At 42.8% G+C, this 19,327-nt stretch overlaps 1 long non-coding RNA gene across 1 annotated transcript; it reads right to left on the bottom strand.

The window, feature by feature from the left end:
• Window positions 1-214: 214 nt before the first annotated feature.
• LOC123334103 lies at window positions 215-18,240 on the bottom strand. Its single transcript, XR_006551875.2, has 3 exons — window positions 14,918-18,240; window positions 13,995-14,085; window positions 215-300 (listed from the first exon to the last, which is right to left on the bottom strand). It is a non-coding gene; the product is annotated as an uncharacterized LOC123334103 (long non-coding RNA).
• Between the last annotated feature and the right edge of the window lie 1,087 nt (window positions 18,241-19,327).

A 19,327-nucleotide genomic window follows, 5' to 3' on the forward strand; every position in this document is an offset into this window, starting at 1 on the left:
ATGATATAATCACAGGTAAAATGATTCGATGAAGTGGTAAACAAAAGGATAAAAGCAAGTAATAAACCAGAAAAATGCTCCAGTCAATTATAAATATTGTAATGGATGGCCACTAGTCATTCACTAGTTATCTAAGATACTTTCTCTGTTTTTAACTGAAGCCCTAGTCCAGACTTGCAGCAAGGAGTACTGGCTTCAGTCAGCTTTTTTGTTGTTTTTCTGTAACTTCTGAGGGCTATGAATTTGTTGCTGGGTCAGAAGCCAGTTTCACCCGTATGCAATGGATCCACGGTTTGATTCCTGTCAATTTAACAAAAGAGTGACTTAGTAGTAGAACCTAAGTCCTCACCCACCAGGGCTGAATTTGGCTGGAGGGGGACATCTGTGGGAAACATTGCTTTACTAGTAGCGAATTTAGGAATAGCATTTAAAACTAACCCCAGCATACGCACGTATCTTACAGTGTCTAGTTCTTTTACCTTTTGATCACATGTCTGATCATATAACTGCTCAGAATAGAGCATACAGTGTTTCATAAGGACTCAATTGGAGTGTACTTCTAGGACCCACTCTAATTCTAAGCAATGCAAGCAGTAACACTCTTTCCCAGGTTAAGTTAATTCTTGACAGATTTTAGCTATCTTCCTCTTTAAAGTATGTTTCTAGTTGATCATAGCCTCCAAAATACATGCAAATTCCATTTATTCCACATTCTTTAGATACCTACTGATTCACATCAGCAATTAAGCCGAGAGTGCCAGACTACGACGGCGCAGGAACGGCGGAGGGGAGCAACCCCACGCCCGAGGCCAGGGGCAGTGGCCGGGAGGACCAACCCCATGCCATGGCTGCGTGGGCACAGGAGGGCCTAGAGGAGCTATCCCACGTTGAAGGTCAGGAAGGGCGGCGGTGAGGAGATACCCCTCGTCTAAGGAGCATTGGCTGTGCTTTGCTGGAGCAGCTGTGAAGAGATACCCCACGCCCAAGGTAAGAGAAACCCAAGTAAGACGGTAGGTGTTGCAAGAGGGCATCAGAGGGCAAACACACTGAAACCATACTCACAGAAAACTAGTCAATCTAATCACACTAGGACCACAGCCTTGTCTAACTCAAAGAAACTAAGCCATGCCCGTGGGGCAACCCAAGATGGGCGGGTCATGGTGGAGAGATCTGACAGAATGTGGTCCACTGGAGAAGGGAATGGCAAACCACTTCAGTATTCTTGCCTTGAGAACCCCATGAACAGTATGAAAAGGCAAAATGATAGGATACTGAAAGAGAAACTCCCCAGGTCAGTAGGGGCCCAATATGCTACTGAAGATCAGTGGAGAAATAACTCCAGAAAGAATGAAGGGATGGAGCCAAAGCAAAAACAATACCCAGCTATGGATGTGACTGGTGATAGAAGCAAGGTCCGATGCTGTAAAGAGCAATATTGCATAGGAACCTGGAATGTCAGGTCCATGAATCAAGGCAAATTGGAAGTGGTCAAACAAGAGATGGCAAGAGTGAATGTCGACATTCTAGGAATCAGCGAACTGAAATGGACTGGAATGGGTGAATTTAACTCAGATGACCATTATATCTACTACTGCAGACAGGAATCCCTCAGAAGAAATGGAGTAGCCATCATGGTCAACAAAAGAGTCCGAAATGCAGTACTTGGATGCAAACTCAAAAACAACAGAATGATCTCTGTTCCTTTCCAAGGCAAACCATTCAGTATCACAGTAATCCAAGTCTATGCCCCAACCAATAACGCTGAAGAAGCTGAAGTTGAATGGTTCTATGAAGACCTACAAGACCTTTTAGAACTAACACCCAAAAAAGATGTCTTTTTCATTATAGGGGACTGGAATGCAAAAGTAGGAAGTCAAGAAACACCTGGAGTAACAGGCAAATTTGGCCTTGGAATATGGAATGAAGCAGGGCAAAGGCTAATAGAGTTTTGCCAAGGAAATGCACTGGTCATAACAAACACCCTCTTCCAACAACACAAGAGAAGACTCTATACATGGACATCACCAGATGGTCAACACCGAAATCAGATTGATTATATTCTTTGCAGCCAAAGATGGAGAAGCTCTATACAGTCAGCAAAAACAAGACCAGGAGCTGCCTGTGGCTCAGATCATGAACTCCTTATTGCCAAATTCAGACTTAAATTGAAGAAAGTAGGGAAAATCACTAGACTACTCGAGTATGACCTAAATCAAATCCCTTATGATTATACAGTGGAAGTGAGAAATAGATTTAAGGGACTAGATCTGATAGATAGAGTGCCTGATGAACTGTGGAATGAGGTTCATGACATTGTACAGCAGACAGGGATCAAGACCATCCCCATGGAAAAGAAATGCAAAAAAGCAAAATGGCTGTCTGGGGAGGCCTTACAAATAGCTGTGAAAAGAAGAGAAGCAAAAAGCAAAGGAGAAAAGGAAAGATATAAACATCTGAATGCAGAGTTCCAAAGAATAGCAAGAAGAGATAAGAAAGCCTTCTTCAGCGATCAATGCTAAGAAATAAAGGAAAACAACAGAATGGCAAAGACTAGAGATCTCTTCAAGAAAATCAGAGATACCAAAGGAACATTTCATGCAAAGATGGGCTCGATAAAGGACAGAAATGGTATGGACCTAACAGAAGCAGAAGGTATTAAGAAGAGGTGGCAAGAATACACAGAAGAACTGTACAAAAAAGATCTTCATGACCCAGATAATCACGATGGTGTGATCACTGACCTAGAGCCAGACATCCTGGAATGTGGAGTCAAGTGGGCCTTAGAAAGCATCACTACGAACAAAGCTAGTGGAGGTGATGGAATTCCAGTTGAGCTATTCCAAATCCTGAAAGATGATGCTGTGAAAGTGCTGCACTCAATATGCCAGCAAACTTGGAAAACTCAGCAGTGGCCACAGGACTGGAAGAGGTCAGTTTTCATTCCAATCCCAAAGAAAGGCAATCCCAAAGAATGCTCAAACTACCGCACATTGCACTCATCTCACACGCTAGTAAAGTAATGCTCAAAATTCTCCAAGCCAGGTTTCAGCAATATGTGAACTGTGAACTTCCTGATGTTCAAGCTAGTTTTAGAAAAGGCAGAGGAACCAGAGATCAAATTGCCAACATCCGCTGGATCATGGAAAAAGCAAGAGAGTTCCAGAAAAACATCTATTTCTGTTTTATTGATTATGCCAAAGCCTTTGACTATGTGGATCACAAGAAACTGTGGAAAATTCTGAAAGAGATGGGAATACCAGACCACCTGATCTGCCTCTTGAGAAATTTGTATGCACGTCAGGAAGCAACAGTTAGAACTGGACATGGAACAACAGACTGGTTCCAAATAGGAAAAGGAGTACGTCAAGGCTGTATATTGTCACCCTGTTTATTTAACTTCTATGCAGAGTACATCATGAGAAACGCTGGACTGGAAGAAACACAAGCTGGAATCAAGATTGCCGGGAGAAATATCAATAACCTCAGATATGCAGATGACACCACCCTTATGGCAGAAAGTGAAGAGGAACTCAAAAGCCTCTTGATGAAGGTGAAAGTGGAGAGTGAAAAAGTTGGCTTAAAGCTCAACATTCAGAAAATGAAGATCATGGCATCCGGCCCCATCCCTTCATGGGAAATAGATGGGGAAATAGTGGAAACAGTGTCAGACTTTATTTTTGGGGGGCTCCAAAATCACTGCAGATGGTGACTGCAGCCATGAAATGAAAAGACGCTTACTCCTTGGAAGGAAATTTATGACCAACCTAGATAGCATATTCAAAAGCAGAGACATTACTTTGCCAACAAAGGTTTGTCTAGTCAAGGCTATGGTTTTTCCTATGGTCATGTATGGATGTGAGAATTGGACTGTGAAGAAGGCTGAGCACTGAAGAATTGATACTTTTGAACTGTGGTGTTGGAGAAGACTCTTGAGAGTCCCTTGGACTGCAAGGAGATCCAACCAGTCCATTCTGAAGGAGATCAGCCCTGGGATTTCTTTGGAAGCAATGATGCTAAAGCTGAAACTCCAGTACTTTGGCCACCTCATGCAAAGCATTGACTCATTGGAAAAGACTCTGATGCTGGGAGGGATTGGGGTCAGGAGGAGAAGGGGACGACAGAGGATGAGATGTCTGGATGGCATCACTGACTTGATGGACGTGAGTCTCAGTGAACTCCGGGAGTTGGTGATGGACAAGGAGGCCTGGCGTGCTGCGATTCATGGGGTTGCAAAGAGTCGGACATGACTGAGCAACTGATCTGATCTGATCTGATCTGATTATTACTCTGAATTAATTGAGCTCAGTAACCCAAATCTAGGAATTATCTCATAGAGCAAGACCTTTACTACTTCTGAAACTTTTTCAATCCAGTAAGAGAATGATTCTGAGCAGACTGTAAAGGTGTCTGCCACCACTAGTAAGTAAAGTTTCCGTTTACTTTAGGCATGATTGTAAAGTCTACTTGCCAGTCTTTCTCAAGCACTTCCCTCTAGCTTGGACTCTGTGCAGGATCGGGGAGTCCTCATCTTGAAATTATTTTTAGTGCAAAGCATACACTTTTGTAGTACTCTTTGAATTGTCCTTGCATATTTGGTCTTTCAGTGTAGTCCTGTATCCACTGGATGCCTATAATGGGGGCTCATGTATATTGCTCCAATTACTTTCTCCACTAGATAGTCATGAATTAAAACCACTCCTTGGTCATTTATCATTTGATCCTAAATGGGTAAGGTCATATCCCCATTCTATTGATATTTCGAGGTTCTCAGGTGAGTGTGTAAGTGTGTTAGCTGCTCAGTTGTGTCCAACTCTTTGTTGACCCCATCCACTAGGCTTCTCTGTCCACGGAATTCTCCAGGCAAGAATGTTGGAGTGGGTAGCCATTCCTTTCTCCAGGGGATCTTCCTGACCCAGGGATCAAACCTGGGTCTCCTGCATTTCAGGCAGATTCTTTACTGTCTGAGCCCCTAGGGTATGTGGGGCTAAATTAACAGGGCTATAACCAAAGGCGCTTTGTCCTGAAGGCTGTTCTAGCAGCTTGGCCAGCTATGTTGTTCCTTTTCAAAACAAAATAGTCAAATCTCAGATGTCTTGGGGGATGAGCAAATTGCCACCTCCTTTGGCTTGAGCACTGTGGACAGAGGAGCATGGTGGACTACAGTCCACGGGGTCACAAAGAGTCGGACACGACTGAGCGACTTCACTTTCACTTTGGCTTGAGCACTGTGTATAGCAGTTTCAAAACTTCTTTGGCATGTTTGATTTCTTTTCTTTCAAAAGTGAGCAATCTATCTTTCCAAATTACCCTACGTATGTTTACAGCGGAAAAGGCATATTTCGAGTCAGTATAGATGTTGACGTTTTTACCTTCACTGAGATGTAAAGGTCAAGTAAGGGCAATAATTTTAGCTTTTGGGGCAAAGATACATGATGACAAAGTTTCCACTCCTAGGATTTCCTGCAAGGTTACCACTGCATATCTGATCTTTCAGTTTTGGTGGTCTATGAGGTTACTTCCATTTGGGAACATCTCCAGGTTTGGATCTCCAAAGGGAATTATAATCAGATCCAAGCACCTGCTCAATGATATGCCAATAATCATGTGCCTCTGGGCCATCCAAAGGGTTCGGGGCCAGAATGGCTGGGTTCAAGAAGGACACAGTCTTTGGGGTCACATTAGAATTATCGAGTAAAATTACCTGATATCCTCCCAAGTGGTCTAAAGTGAGACAATATCCACTCTTTTGTTCCAACAGTGGCAACACACAGTGGGATGTACACACCATGGTTGGCTATCCTGGAGTGAATTCCTCTGCTTCTTGCAACAAATCCAGAGTAGCAGCTATGACTCTCAAATACATCTGGATTGTACTGTCCAAAGCCTTTGTGAAATAGTATACTGGGCATTTCGTCGACTGTGGGTCAATACCTCCAGTCTCACTGTGCTGTACTTAGTCACTCAGTCATGTCTGACTCTTTGTGACCCCATTAACTGTAGCCCACCAGGCTCCTCTGACCACTGGGATTCTCCAGGCAAGAATACCGGAGTGGTTGCCATGCCCTTCTCCAGGGAATCTTCCCAACCCAGGGGTCTGACCCAGATCTCCTGCATCGAAGGTGAATTCTTGACCATCTGAGCCACCAGGGAAGCCCAAGAATACTGGAGTGGGTAGCCTATCCCTTCTCCAGGGGATCTTCCAGAACCAGGATTCAAACCAGTGTCTTCAGCATTCCAGGCAGATTTTGTACAAGCTGAGCTACCAGGGAAGCCCCTCCAGTCTCACTACCTGTCTTATATGTTTAAAAAAATCAAATGACTTTTTCAAACCTGGCAAACACAGAACAGGAGCAGTCTGTAGTTATTTTCTTCATTGTTAGGAAAGTCTCTTGACATTCTCCAGTTCCCACTAAGGCATTATTGTGAGTCCTTTTTAGGGTCTCATACAACTGTTTAACTATTAGCTTAAGCTGGGGATCCAAGTGCAGCAGAACCCTGCCATTCCAGGAACCGATGCAACTGCCTTTGGTGGTGGTCACCGCACCCTGGCTACTGTCTCTTGGCAGTCCTAGAGCCAATTCCTTTGGCCTTTTCTCAGTTTGGATCCCAGATATTTCACTGACATTTGGGAAATTTGGGCCTTTTTTCAAGAGATATTATAGACTCATTTGGCCAGAGAGTTCAAAGTAGTCCCAGTGTTTTCACTTGTGTTCTTTGTATTGCCAGCTGTGAAGGGATCATCCACATATCTGAGCAGAGCTCCCTCCTGTAGCTGGAGCTCCCTTATATCTTTAGCTAGCACTTTCCCATGGAGAAGGCAATGGCACCCCACTCCAGTACTTTTGCCTAGAAAATCCCATGGATGGAGGAGCCTGGTAGGCTGCAGTTTATGGGGTCACTAGAGTTGGACACGACTGAGCGACTTCACTTTCACTTTTCACTTTCATGCATTGGAGAAGGAAATGGCAACCCACTCCAGTGTTCTTGCCTGGAGAATCCCAGGGACTGGAAGCCTGGTTGGCTGCCATCTATGGGGTCGCACAGAGTCGGACACGACTGAAGCGACGCAGCAGCAGCAGCAGCACTTTCCCAAACACTGTGAAGGTGTTCTTAAGTCCTTGCAATACTGCCCAGCAGTATTGCTGCTTGCTTTGGTTTCTAGATCTTCCCAACAAATACAAATAACTCTTGGGATTCAGGACTCAAAATAACACACAAAAAAGACCTCTGCTAAGCCTAATGATGGAGAAGGCAATGGCACCCCACTCCAGTACTCTTGCTTGGAAAATCCCATGGACGGAGGAGCCTATTAGGCTGCAGTCCATGGGGTCACTAAGAGTCGGACACAACTGAGCGACTTCACTTTCACTTTTCACTTTCATGCATTGGAGAAGGAAATGGCAGCCCACTCCAGTGTTCTTGCCTGGAGAATCCCAGGGACGGGGGAGTCTGGTGGGCTGCTGTCTATGGGGTCGCACAGAGTTGGACATGACTCAAGTCACTTAGCATAAGCCTAATGAAAGTTTCCAGATAAGATGATCAGAAGAATATAGGGATTTGGGACTACAGGGTGAATATCTTTCACTATCTGATTTATGGCTCTTATGTCCTGAACAAACCAGTAAGTAGTTCTCAGTGCCAGGCTTCTTAAAGGCAGGATGGGAGTATTATATAGTGACTGAGGGAGTCCAATAAGCAAGTATTTCAAAATGCCAATCCAGCTTTGGACTGCATCCCTGTTTTGCTCGCTCCTTTAAGGGATATTGCCTTAAGTTCAGAGCCTAAGTGTCCAGCTTCAGTTTCACCTTAACTGCTATGGCCATCCAGACTCTTCCTGCCCACCTATCACCCCATGCTCCCAGGCATCCCTGCTGCAAGATGTCTTCAGGGACACTGGTGGTCACTCCCCCATCCCTTGACAGGAGGGCTAGCTGCAAGGCACAAGCTTGTTCCAGTGGTACCTTTATATCCAGTATTTCAGGAGTGCAAGTCACGTTAGCATTTAATTTACTTAAAAAATCTTGCCCCAGCAATGCAACTGGGCACTCTGGCATGTATTAAAATAGCTGTGTTTTAGATTAGGAGCCTCAATCTGATAGTCTAGGGATTGCAAAAACAGTTTTTGGAGAGGCTTTCTAGATAATCCTCTTGCCAAAGTGCTTTTCTGGATTAACTCTATGGGTCCAACTCCTTGCGAATCCAGTGTTCAAAACAGAGCAAGTGGCTCCAGTACCAGTCAGAAAGACAATCTATTTCCCACAACAGGGTTACCCAGGGCTCCTGGTGGGAGACTATTTCCCCAAGCAGAGTCCCCTCAGAGAATCCTCTGTCACTCTCTCTTGTTTCCAGTATGAACAATGCTTTCTCCTCCTCTTCCAGTTTCCTTTGTAAGCTGAGGCAGACTTTCTTTCAATTGCCTTCTTGTCTTAATATAGGGACTGCTGCCAACCCACTTTTACATGTCCCATTGGTGGGCTTTTTCTGTGGGCCACCCTTCACTCTCTTGGTTCTCTGGGTCTTACTCTCTGCTCAGATTTTTGTCTCTCCTTTCTCCACTGAGTGTCACTGCCGAAAGGGACTTTTGCTGCTTCATTTCATGGGTCTCTTTTTCATCTTATATTCCCTCCCAACTATAAAACACTGAAAGCAGTTTCTACAAAATGAGATAACAACAGGCCAAAAAGTCCTTATGTTTTCTGCAACTGGGGCACTCTAAGTCACAAAGTCCAACTAACTAATTTGAAATTCTCTGGATTATCTGGATCCACATCTGCATATTGGCGATATGCCCTGTACATTCTCTTCCAAAACCTCAGGGGTTTTCCTGGGGCTCTTTGCACACTCCTTGCACCTTATGAAAGCTCCAACATTGGTTCTCCCTTTTGGAGCCCTATCATGATGCACTCCTTGTAATGCTCAATTCCAACTTTATCTCCTAGGTCACTCTCCTCCCAGTCTGGATCTATGATGGGAATTGCTTTTGCTGCTGGTGCTGCGATGGGTTTGCCAGGGGCAACAACATGCATTCTACCTACCTCTTCTCTAGCCTTTTCTATTGGGTTCACAAAAAGTTTGTTCAGGGTTTTCCATAACATTGTACAGAAAAACACGTACGAATTTTTTAGTCAACACAATATTTCCATCCTCTTCTCTTCCTCAGCCGATGGAGTGGTTAGCAAACTTTGATATCAACCCAATTGGGTTGGCAAAGATGAAAGAGAATGAATTTTCCATCCTGGTAGGGTCATGCCAGTAGGTTGGCATATTATTTTTGCAATTCAACATGTCTGAGGTTGAAAAGGGAGAGTGGATCCACATGAATCCTGCTGGATGATCTTGGGCATTTATTCCTCCAATGTGAATCTGCCTCAGTGGAAATCACCCTGAATGAACATTAGTGGTTTCTTGACCAAAATGGAAGCTCTGTCGGGTACGAGAGGAAGACAACCCCTCCTTCCTCAGCTCCTGCCAGGGCAGGTGAGAATGAATTGGCTACTGTGGGATCTATGGCTCCAGCCCCTGCTTCCGTATTTTGCCCGCCATACAGAGGCAGTTGTGATGGATATCTAGGAGAATTTATTTGCTGAATTAATTCCCCATCTCTTGATTCCTGAGGATAGGGTAAACCTTTTAAAATCTCTTTATTGGAGGAAATTTCTTTCTGTATCATAATTCCATGCATGCTACATTTTAATCTAATAAGACTCAGTTTGAATCAATAGCATAAGGGCTGTACATAAGAAGCATCCTCCCATTTTCCTCCCCTTTCACAAAATAGTTCTGGTTCAAAGACAGTGTTATAATTTAGAGAGCCATTAGGGAGCAGTGTTCTCCAGATCTTAAGATGTCCTGAGGCTAAACAGTGTTAACATGGAATACCATTTTTTCTCCTTTTCTGAGGTGCTTAACTAAAAATCTTTCAATTCTGCAAAATATACCCTAACGGGCTACAAGATGGAGCAGAGCTCTGACTACCCATCTTTGTTGTTCACAGCTGGTACTATCAAACATCAAGGAAGCAAGCAAGCACACAAGCACAAGGCATCTCTCAGAGCTACAGATTCCTTAGTCCAATACAGAAAATCCCCTAAATCAATATCCCACCACAGACATAGCCAAGTGGTGAAATGAATACCCTGGTGTCATCATACACGAGCCCTTCTACTAAGCAGAAATGTCTCAAGTAAGTGCCTTGTTTCCTTCACCATGAAAGCACCAAGGGCCATGGACCCCCAGTTGGTGGCAGATGCTCTGGGTTGTCCCTGAGACAAAGGTGTTCAGGAAGCTGCTGGACAGAATCTTAGAGCCCTCTCCTGCCAGGAGCCAGTGTGCTGCAAAGATACCCAGTTGGGGTGGTGGTCTTTTCATGGTCACCAAAATTGTTACATAATTGAACTTAGGTTCACTTGTAGCAAATTCAGTCTATTGACACCACGTTTTGGTGAAGGAAAAGCACAGTGTTAATTTTCAGGGCACCAAGCAAGGAGTTCAGGTCCTTTGATCATTAGCTACCTATTCTCCTTGCTTGGTGCCCTGCAAATAGATGCTGCACTTTCCTTATGACCCAGTGTCAGTAGATTGGCTGCTGTATATCTGGTGAGTGATATCAAGTTCAGTTCAGCAACAAGACTGCTCTATATGTCCTACAAATAGTATTAAAGCAAACTACCAAAGAAAACTGGAAATAAGGGCAAAATTGTACATATAAATGCTGACAAAATTAAAGCATGAAGAAGGTAACACTGACCAATAAAGCATAATTCAGGTCAAAAGTATGAAATGAAGCAAAGAAAATTTTCAGTTATGGTAATCCACAAATATAAATATCTTTGTACCCTAAACAACATGGCTAAATCAAAACCAAGAAAAGAAAAGACAAAACGCTGAGATAAAAGTAGAAATTTAAAAGAAAACTGTTAAGAATAAAATCAAAACACAAGTAAGCATTTTCCTTAAAGAGAAAAAATTACAGTGTACAAAATTAAGCATGAAAAAAGACCCGATGTGAGGATATTAAAAGATAAATTTGCAAATGTATGGTTATAAATTTAAAAAAAAAACAAATGAAATAAATGATATTGTGGCAAAACTTTAAAATAATCAAATAGTGATCCAAAAGGTAAAAACAAACACATAATCCTCATCAGATGAATATAAAGAAAAATTAATACAATGTTCAAGATTTAAAAAAGGTTCCATGTGCAGAACAGTCCATTTAACAATACAGAACAGACAACTGTCATTAAAGAGTTATAAACTGCAAAAAAGCTAAACAGGAAAGTACTTCACAGAAGAGAGAATAACAAATTCTAAACCACCACAAAAATCCTTCATGTTTCTTATAATAAAATTTTGTGTAAATTGATAAACTAAATTTAAAAAAAAGGAGAATTGAAAGCAATGCATACTAAACATGATAAGTTGCCCAAGCCCAGAAGTTGAGGGTATAATGTAAAAAAATGGGATCACTATTACCTATCTGAACTGGGAATAGTTATGACTTTTTAGGAACTTGGAACACCTAATAAAATCAGAAATAATAACATATACTCTCCCTTGAAAAGCTACTCCAGGAGTGAAACCACCAGGACTTAACAAAATGTTCAGTCCTGGGTTTTTCATGACAAAGACTCAGAAAATAATGCCCTTCAATAAGAGAAGGATTGAGCCAAAGGAGCTCAGTGCCCACTGAGGAGTCAGAGTGGCTACTAGACACTACACCAGAGATGCAATGCACTAGTTAAAGATGTCCTGGCTACGTTAGAGGAAAAAAACAAGCTGTGGGTTATGTGGCTAGTATGAACCATTTTTGTAAATAGATATAAAACCATAGAAATTAGAATAGACAGTAAATAGATTAAAATATGCTCAATTTTATTAGTCAGGGGAATGCTAACAAAACTGGTTCCATGGTTGGAGAAAACTGATGATGGCCAGTGCTGGGCCAAATATCCCTCCTCCCCACCTTCGAAGGAGCTGCAGGAACTGTTAGACTTTTCAGGTAATTAAAATGTGAAAGGTACACAGTAATGCCAAACTCTGGGTGGTCACGAAGAATGGGGTGGGAATATGATCTGTTCTGTCTCTAGCTAAAAGGAAGTCCACAAAATTGCTGGCCAACGCAGGGGGAAAAAAAAGCACACTAAGAACAGGCTGCCCGTTCTGAAAAGTTAATTCAGCATGGAGGAAATGCAAGTAGACAACAAACATGTGAAATGATGGCAGTCACAAGCCAAGAAAATGCAAATCAAAACAAGCTGTTTTCCATCCCTGATTAAGGGGGAATTGGTTTGTGGTGGTGCAGTCTTGCAGGAAGGCCAGGTGAGTCTGAAATTGAAGACTGTGAAACAGAGCCAAATTCAATCTACAATTCGCTCTATTTATTGTACACAATCACGCAGGCACCGTAAGTTAGTCATGTAAGTAAGAAAGAGTGGCGCCCCTCCCACTCCATCCCAGGAAATGAGTCTCAGGACTAGTGTGAGCAGGAAGTCACAGAGCCTCCACCTGCGTGGGCTCAGTCCCCAGACAAGAGCCTTCTAGTTGCCCAGTTCAGTGGTCTCATTTTAAGGAGTAATAGGGAGTACCAGTTAAGCCCCAAGGGGTCTTGTCTCCATCACTTGCTCCTGTTCTGGTGAAGTCAAACCTTGGCCCTTAGCAAACAAATTCCTTACCCATATTAACACTCAATATGTCACATTTAAATATTCATAGTCTAATATCAGATGTTTAAAAGCAATCTTCGTGGAGGCTCACATTGGCCACTGTTACTCCATTTTGAACTACTTAACATAACGTATTGTCACATAAGATGAGTAGGAATAGAATGATTAAATGTCACATTGAAACAGTTACGCACCCCTGCACCCCCCCCCCCCATATCTTTGGTGTGTATATTGCCAAATGTTTCTAGTCTTTCGTGTTTCCTGTCTCCAGAGTTCACCCTCCTGTTGTATATTGTTAGAGCAAGTTCCTTAGAACATAAATCAGCGCTCATTACTGCATGGATTAAAAGCTTCTTGAGTCTTTCTGTGCTAAACCCCTTTTGATGGCACTCCAAGCCTGACTTGAACCTTGCCAAGTTTGCTCCAGACTCGGTGTTTAAACTTTTGCTGTCCATATTGATTTAGGGGTTCTGAACCCAGAGTGGATAGAATTTTAAGGTGTCTAGGATCTCCGGCAGGAAAGACTGGAATTTTCATTCATATCTGAGTGGATTTTAGCATGATACAGTTATCAAAATAATACTTTGAGATACAGAATATGTGAGCTTCTTAACCTATTATTTAAGATTGGCAGATCTAAACTGTTTTTGAATTTTGACAAAGTATAAGACTGTGTTTCGTAATACCTGCAAAACTGTAACATGAAGTGAAAAAAGCTGTGATTTCTAGTAGTGAGAAAGTCATGGTTCTGCTAATAATATCAAACCACCAAAGCTCCAGGTGAAGGATCCCCACCCTAAACTCATTCCTCATCAGTCCAAACGGTCAGTTTCCCTGATTCACTAAAATATGTGTGCTCCCACACCCCCTCCACTTTTCCATTTACCAAGACACTCAACTATCAAGTCTTAGCTGATGCTAAAGAAAAACCACAAGCCCAAAATGACATCACTTATGCTAAAGCCCAGACACCAATCCTAGACTCCACACTTGACTTACTTGCAGTTTCCACCTTTCCGAGTAATGTAATCTAAGCCAACGGGATTGGAATTTTCTGATTGGCACCAAGGAGATAATCTGTCCTGTGGGCCTTCTCCACAGCCTGCACCCAGAGGAAGAAGCTTTCTATGTGATGAAACTGCCATTCTTTTCCCTCAAAAGATGTCCTGGCCTAAAACTAATCTTTTCTTTCCCTAAGGGCTCTCTGCCCCACCCTTCTTCTTATCAAAAACCTTCCATTTGTGGAAAGTCTGTGAGCTAGTCCCTTCTGGTTGCTAGAGGGGATGCTCCCCAATTTGACCTTCAAATTGGCTGAATTATGTTTTTTACCACTGCTCACCCACAGAGGTCCTTGTCCTGGAAGGAGGATGAGTTTTCTGCACAGCAGAACTTGGTCTCATGTGCAGCTGTGTCTCACGGCCTAGAATTCAAGCAAACCACATGACATATTAATAGAATTCAAAGCTTAAGGTTTAGTAGTAGAAAAGCAACCCATTTTGTACTCATGGGGAAAAACAAGAAGTTGCTTTTCTAGTTATGTGTGTGCTTAAATTTATATGATCATAAGGAGGAGCCCGGTAGGCTGCAGTCCATGAGGTCACTAAGAGTCGGATACGACTGAGCGACTTCACTTTCACTTTTCACTTTCATGCATTGGAGAAGGAAATGGCAACCCATTCCAGTGTTCTTGCCTGGAGAATCCCAGGGATGGGGGAGCCTGCTGGGCTGCCGTCTATGGGGTTGCAGAGTCAGACATGACTGAAGCGACTTAGCAGCAGCAGCAGCAACAGTAAATGTTATTCCTTTTGTTGTTAGAAAAAGAACTTAACCAATCTTCTAACAATGAAGGAAATGTAGAAAAAGTGACTATTTCCAAATCTATCCCCAGTCAGAAATACTCTGAAGAAGTAGATTGAGGATATAGTTCAGCCCTCATGTCGAGGGACTAGAGACAGAATCAAAAGTCTGCGTCCCCTAAGCTCCAAAGCTCTCACTTATACCATTGCCTCCAAAGACACTGTCAATTTCACCTCCCAACCATGTTTTTAAAACAAATACTTTAGTTCTTCCTCATTTCCTCCTGGTCTTCATTTTCTCCTCTTGTGGCACTACTATTTTAATATCCCCAATTTCAGAGTAATGGAGGCCTAGGAAGGTGCATTTCTCATGAGCCAGTGAGAGACAGAGCAAGTCGTAAAGCTAGGGGGCCAGGACAGCACCCACCCCATGCCCCACACTTCTACCAGCCTTACCTAGAGAGGGGCTCTAGCCCTAGGACATAGCCCTGAGCAGAGTGAAGAAGGAGGCTGGAGGGCTGACCCAGTCTTTTGTTGGCTCCTCCCTCCCCTTGCAGAGTTTGCAAATCTCTAGGACCAATCCCTTTTCAATCCCACCCCTTTGCTGCCTCTCAGGATATCTCATGCAGCCCAGAAGCCACTGCTGATTTCCAATCCATAACCATGGAATTCCACCTCCAGCTCTAATTCTCGGGCACCTCTGTGCTCCACCCCTACCCTACTGCCAGGATTCCAGCCTCTCAAGGAGATAAAGGCACCACTCATTGCTTAAGTTATTGCCACGACCCCAGAAGTCAACCTTGACTTCCCTCTTTTCTTCAATCTCCACATTTAATCATTCTCAACCCCCTGGAATGTCTGCTGCTTTTTCTCTCCATGGCTCTGTAATCACACTGGACTCTATGCAGCCTTCCTGGGACAGAGCCCTCCCCATCCTCTGCTTCAGTTCCTCTCTGAGCACTTAGACAACAGCATTTGCTGCACATTTCCTGAGCTGTTTCACAGATGCTGAAACCTCTGCCAAACAGAAGAAATTAACTATTTGATGACCATGAGCACATAGCCCCCAGATCTACTGGAGCCTGAGGATTGATAAAGTGACACTGTCCTGTTATCTCACCATCAATCAACCAGAAACTTGTGCCCAAGTTGATCACATACCCTGGGACTCCACACCCTTACCTGGGCTTTGAAAATGCTTTCCAAAAAAAAGCTTTCTAGAAACCCATCAGGGAGTTCAAGTATTTTGGGCACTAGCTCCCTTGGGCTCCTTGCTTGGAGCCCTCTACTTTTCTTTACTACAACCCAGTGTCAGTAAATTGGCTTTACAGCATGCAGGCAATCAGATCCAAGTTTGGTTCAGTGAAGGTTCCCAATGTTTGTCACAGGGCCCAGCAGTAAGTACAGGCACACATCATGGCTTGGAGATAAATAAAACATGGCCGATATTCAGTTCACAAATCACTTGGTTTATTGCAAGCAATTAGCATGCAAGACATGTTAGTCGAAGTTGGGAATATAGAAAAGAGGGTAAGGAACCTCTCCAAGGAGAAGTCTGGGCAGGAGGAGCAGTGGTCTCCTGTCTGCAGTGGGTCTCCAGACAAGTGTGAGTGGGAAGTGGGCCTCTGCTCCCAGAGCCTCTGGCAGTGTCCCTCTGCAGCAGCTCTCAGCAGGTGGAGTCAGGTCCTCAGTGAAGCATCTCATTTTAAGGAATAACATTTACCCCTGGGGAGGGGACCTTGACTCATCAGTTGCTTCTCCTGTTCCAGTGACTTGTGTCACTCATCTGACTTCTCTTAGCCTATCCCTCTAAGACAGATTCAGTCCTCCAGCCAACTTTTCAAGACAAAAAATATGGAAGTTCACCCTTTCCACTGAGGCTTACAATCTTTAACACAGCTTACAGTCCTACAGGTTTCACACAAGAAGAATAGGAATCACAAAACAAAAGAAATCACATTATAACATCATTTATAACTCATATTTGAGAACATTTATAATATTAATGGTACTTAATCTCAAAAGTTCAGTTTATATTGTTTTACACCTCAAAAAGAGACAGTTGATTAATTATGGCCAACATTATAATGCCAAAAACTTATAAATGCTTAATGCTCACATGCCTGCATTCAGTTTTTGTTGCAAAGTCCCTTGGCTGTAAGAAAGAATATTTGAAAAAAAAAAAAAAAGAATTTTTTATACATCAGTTCCATTGATAAGAATTAGCTCTTGATGCTGAGGTGGTTTCTTCTTGGTATTTCTTCTGTGATTGTATGAATGGAATTGTGTGGTGAGTCCTTATCATGTCAATTTAAAATGAATAAATAAAAGCACACAGCCAATTATTATAAGGAGGTAGATAGATATTGCAACTACCCAGTATTTTTGAGTCCAGTAGTTTAAGCCTATGAATTTTAGCCAGCCTTCAGGAATAAAAGCCTACACAAGATACAGTATGAAGCCAAACTGGAAGTTTAAAAAGAGAACAGCACATTTATGAATTGCTCTTTCCAGCAACAGCCATGGTGAATTTCCTACAATTTTCTCTGTGACTTTGCACATTCTCAGTTTTGAGTCTGTGCAAGAGCATGAGGGAGGAAAAGTTGAGGAAAAGATCATAGCACCACAGCCCCTCAGCCCACACACTGTTGCTCTTGAATTTTAAAAGCCTTGGTTTCCAGGATCTCAGCTTCCACATGTATCTAAAGCTGATATGCCTTAGAAGATGACTGAGGTATGACCTTCCCCTATCTCTTTCTCAATCTTTCTCTTCCCTCCTTATGAAATGATCACTAGATTCACTATGGGGGCATTTCCTCCTGGTATAAAAATCTGGTTGAGACTGCCTGCTTCTCAGTAGGAATTCCTAACATGCCCAGCTTAGGGGCTTCCATAAGAAATATTGAAAGAAGAGGTACTTCATCTTATCCAGGCAACAAGCGTCTCCATCCCATCTGTCCATTCACTCATCCATTCATCCATCTGTTTACTCATCCGTTTATCTACACATCCAGGCATACATACATCCCTTCATGTATCCACTCATCCTTCCCTCCCTCCCTCCATCTCTGTCTCTATTGGACTGAGAATCAGAAGTAAGATACATGTCCCCAAGATGTACATGAACACTATTATTTGAGCTAAAATGTGAAGTCTAAGTTTCCTGATAGAAAGTTATGATTTGTCTGGAACTTCCTCAGTAGTCCAGTGGTTGGGAGTGTGCCTGCCAGTTCAGGGCACATGGGTTTGATCCCTGGTCTCGGGGGATACCTACTGAAACTGAAGCTCTAGAGCCCATGAGCCAAGCCTCAACTGCTGAGACCACAGTGCTGCAACAGCTGAAGCTGTGGGTCCAGAGCCTGTGCTCCACAACAAGAGAAGCCACCGCAATGTGAAGCCCATGCAAAGAAGATGGAGAAAGTCTGCAAGCAGCAACAAAGACCCAGTGAAGCCAAAATAAATAATTAATTTTGTTTTAAAAATTAAGAAAATAGAAAGTGTGATTTATCAGATGGGATTGGCATTGCCAATTTGGTTATAAGAATACTTTCCATAATCGAGATGAACTAAACCCGTTTTCAACAAAAACACATTTAAGGTATGTTCAGAACATAAAAAAAAAAAAAAAAAAAAAAAAAACCACTAGAAAAAATACATCCTTTGAAACTATTTAAACCCAGCAATCCCACTGCTGGGCATACACACCGAGGAAACCAGAATTGAAAGAGACACGTGTACCCCAATGTTCATCACAGTACTGTGTTTATAATAGTCAGGACATGGAAGCAACCTAGATGTCCATCAGCAGATGAATGGATAAGAAAGCTGTGGTACATATACACAATGGAGCATTACTCAGCCATTAAAAAGAATACATTTGAATCAGTTCTAATGAGGTGAATGAAACTGGAGCCTGTTTTACAGAGTAAAGTAAGCCAGAAAGAAAAACACCAATACAGTATACTAACACATATATATGGAATTTAGAAAGATGGTAACAATAACCCTTTATGCAAGACAGCAAGAGAGACACAGATGTATAGAACAGTCTTTTGGACTCTATGGGAGAGGGTGGGATGATTTGGGAGAGTGGCATTGAAACATGTATAATATCATATATGAAACAAATCGCCAGTCCAGGTTCGATGCATGATGCAGGATGCTTGGGGCTGGTGCACTGGGATGACCCAGAGGGATGGTACGGGGAGGGAGGTGGGAGGGGGGTTCAGGATGGGGAACACGTGTATACCCGTGGCAGATTCATGTTGATGTATGGCAAAACCAATACAATATTGTAAAGTAATTAGCCTCCAATTAAAATAAATAAATTTATAATAAAAAATAAAAAATAAACTTATGATTCAAAAATTTTAGATGTGAATGTAAAAACATGTTTTGTGAGAAATACAAGCAAAAGGTATTTGAAAACCACTGCCCCTTAGGTCCCTACTTGGTCCAGAATAATCCTAGGGAAATCACTTTGGAAACAGTGGATGAGCTAACCAGGGGGTTTGAGCAAACAGGCTGAGCCTTGCACTGGGCTTCTTGCCTGGCACCAGTTCATCTTTGAGTCTTACCAGCTCTTCAGCCTTGTCTGGACTGTCAGCATAGAAGATTTTGCCTGTTTCCAGCTTATCAAGTTGGCACCTCTGGCACCTGCCAGGATACACTAGTTCCCAAAGGGAGAGTCATTCCTGGACTTGCAGCACCAGAATATTGAAATAACGTCCAGGTTGGATTTGGAGCTAAGACTTATTCTGCTTGGGATGCCCTTCCTCACCCTAATTCTACCCACTTTGTTAGGTTAATCAACTTATTTGTCAAACAGTTAGTGTGTACATACTATGTGCAAGCACTGTTCTCTGA

This window comes from Bubalus bubalis, chromosome 6, assembly GCF_019923935.1.
Source record: "Bubalus bubalis isolate 160015118507 breed Murrah chromosome 6, NDDB_SH_1, whole genome shotgun sequence".
NCBI classification, from domain to species: domain Eukaryota; kingdom Metazoa; phylum Chordata; class Mammalia; order Artiodactyla; family Bovidae; genus Bubalus; species Bubalus bubalis.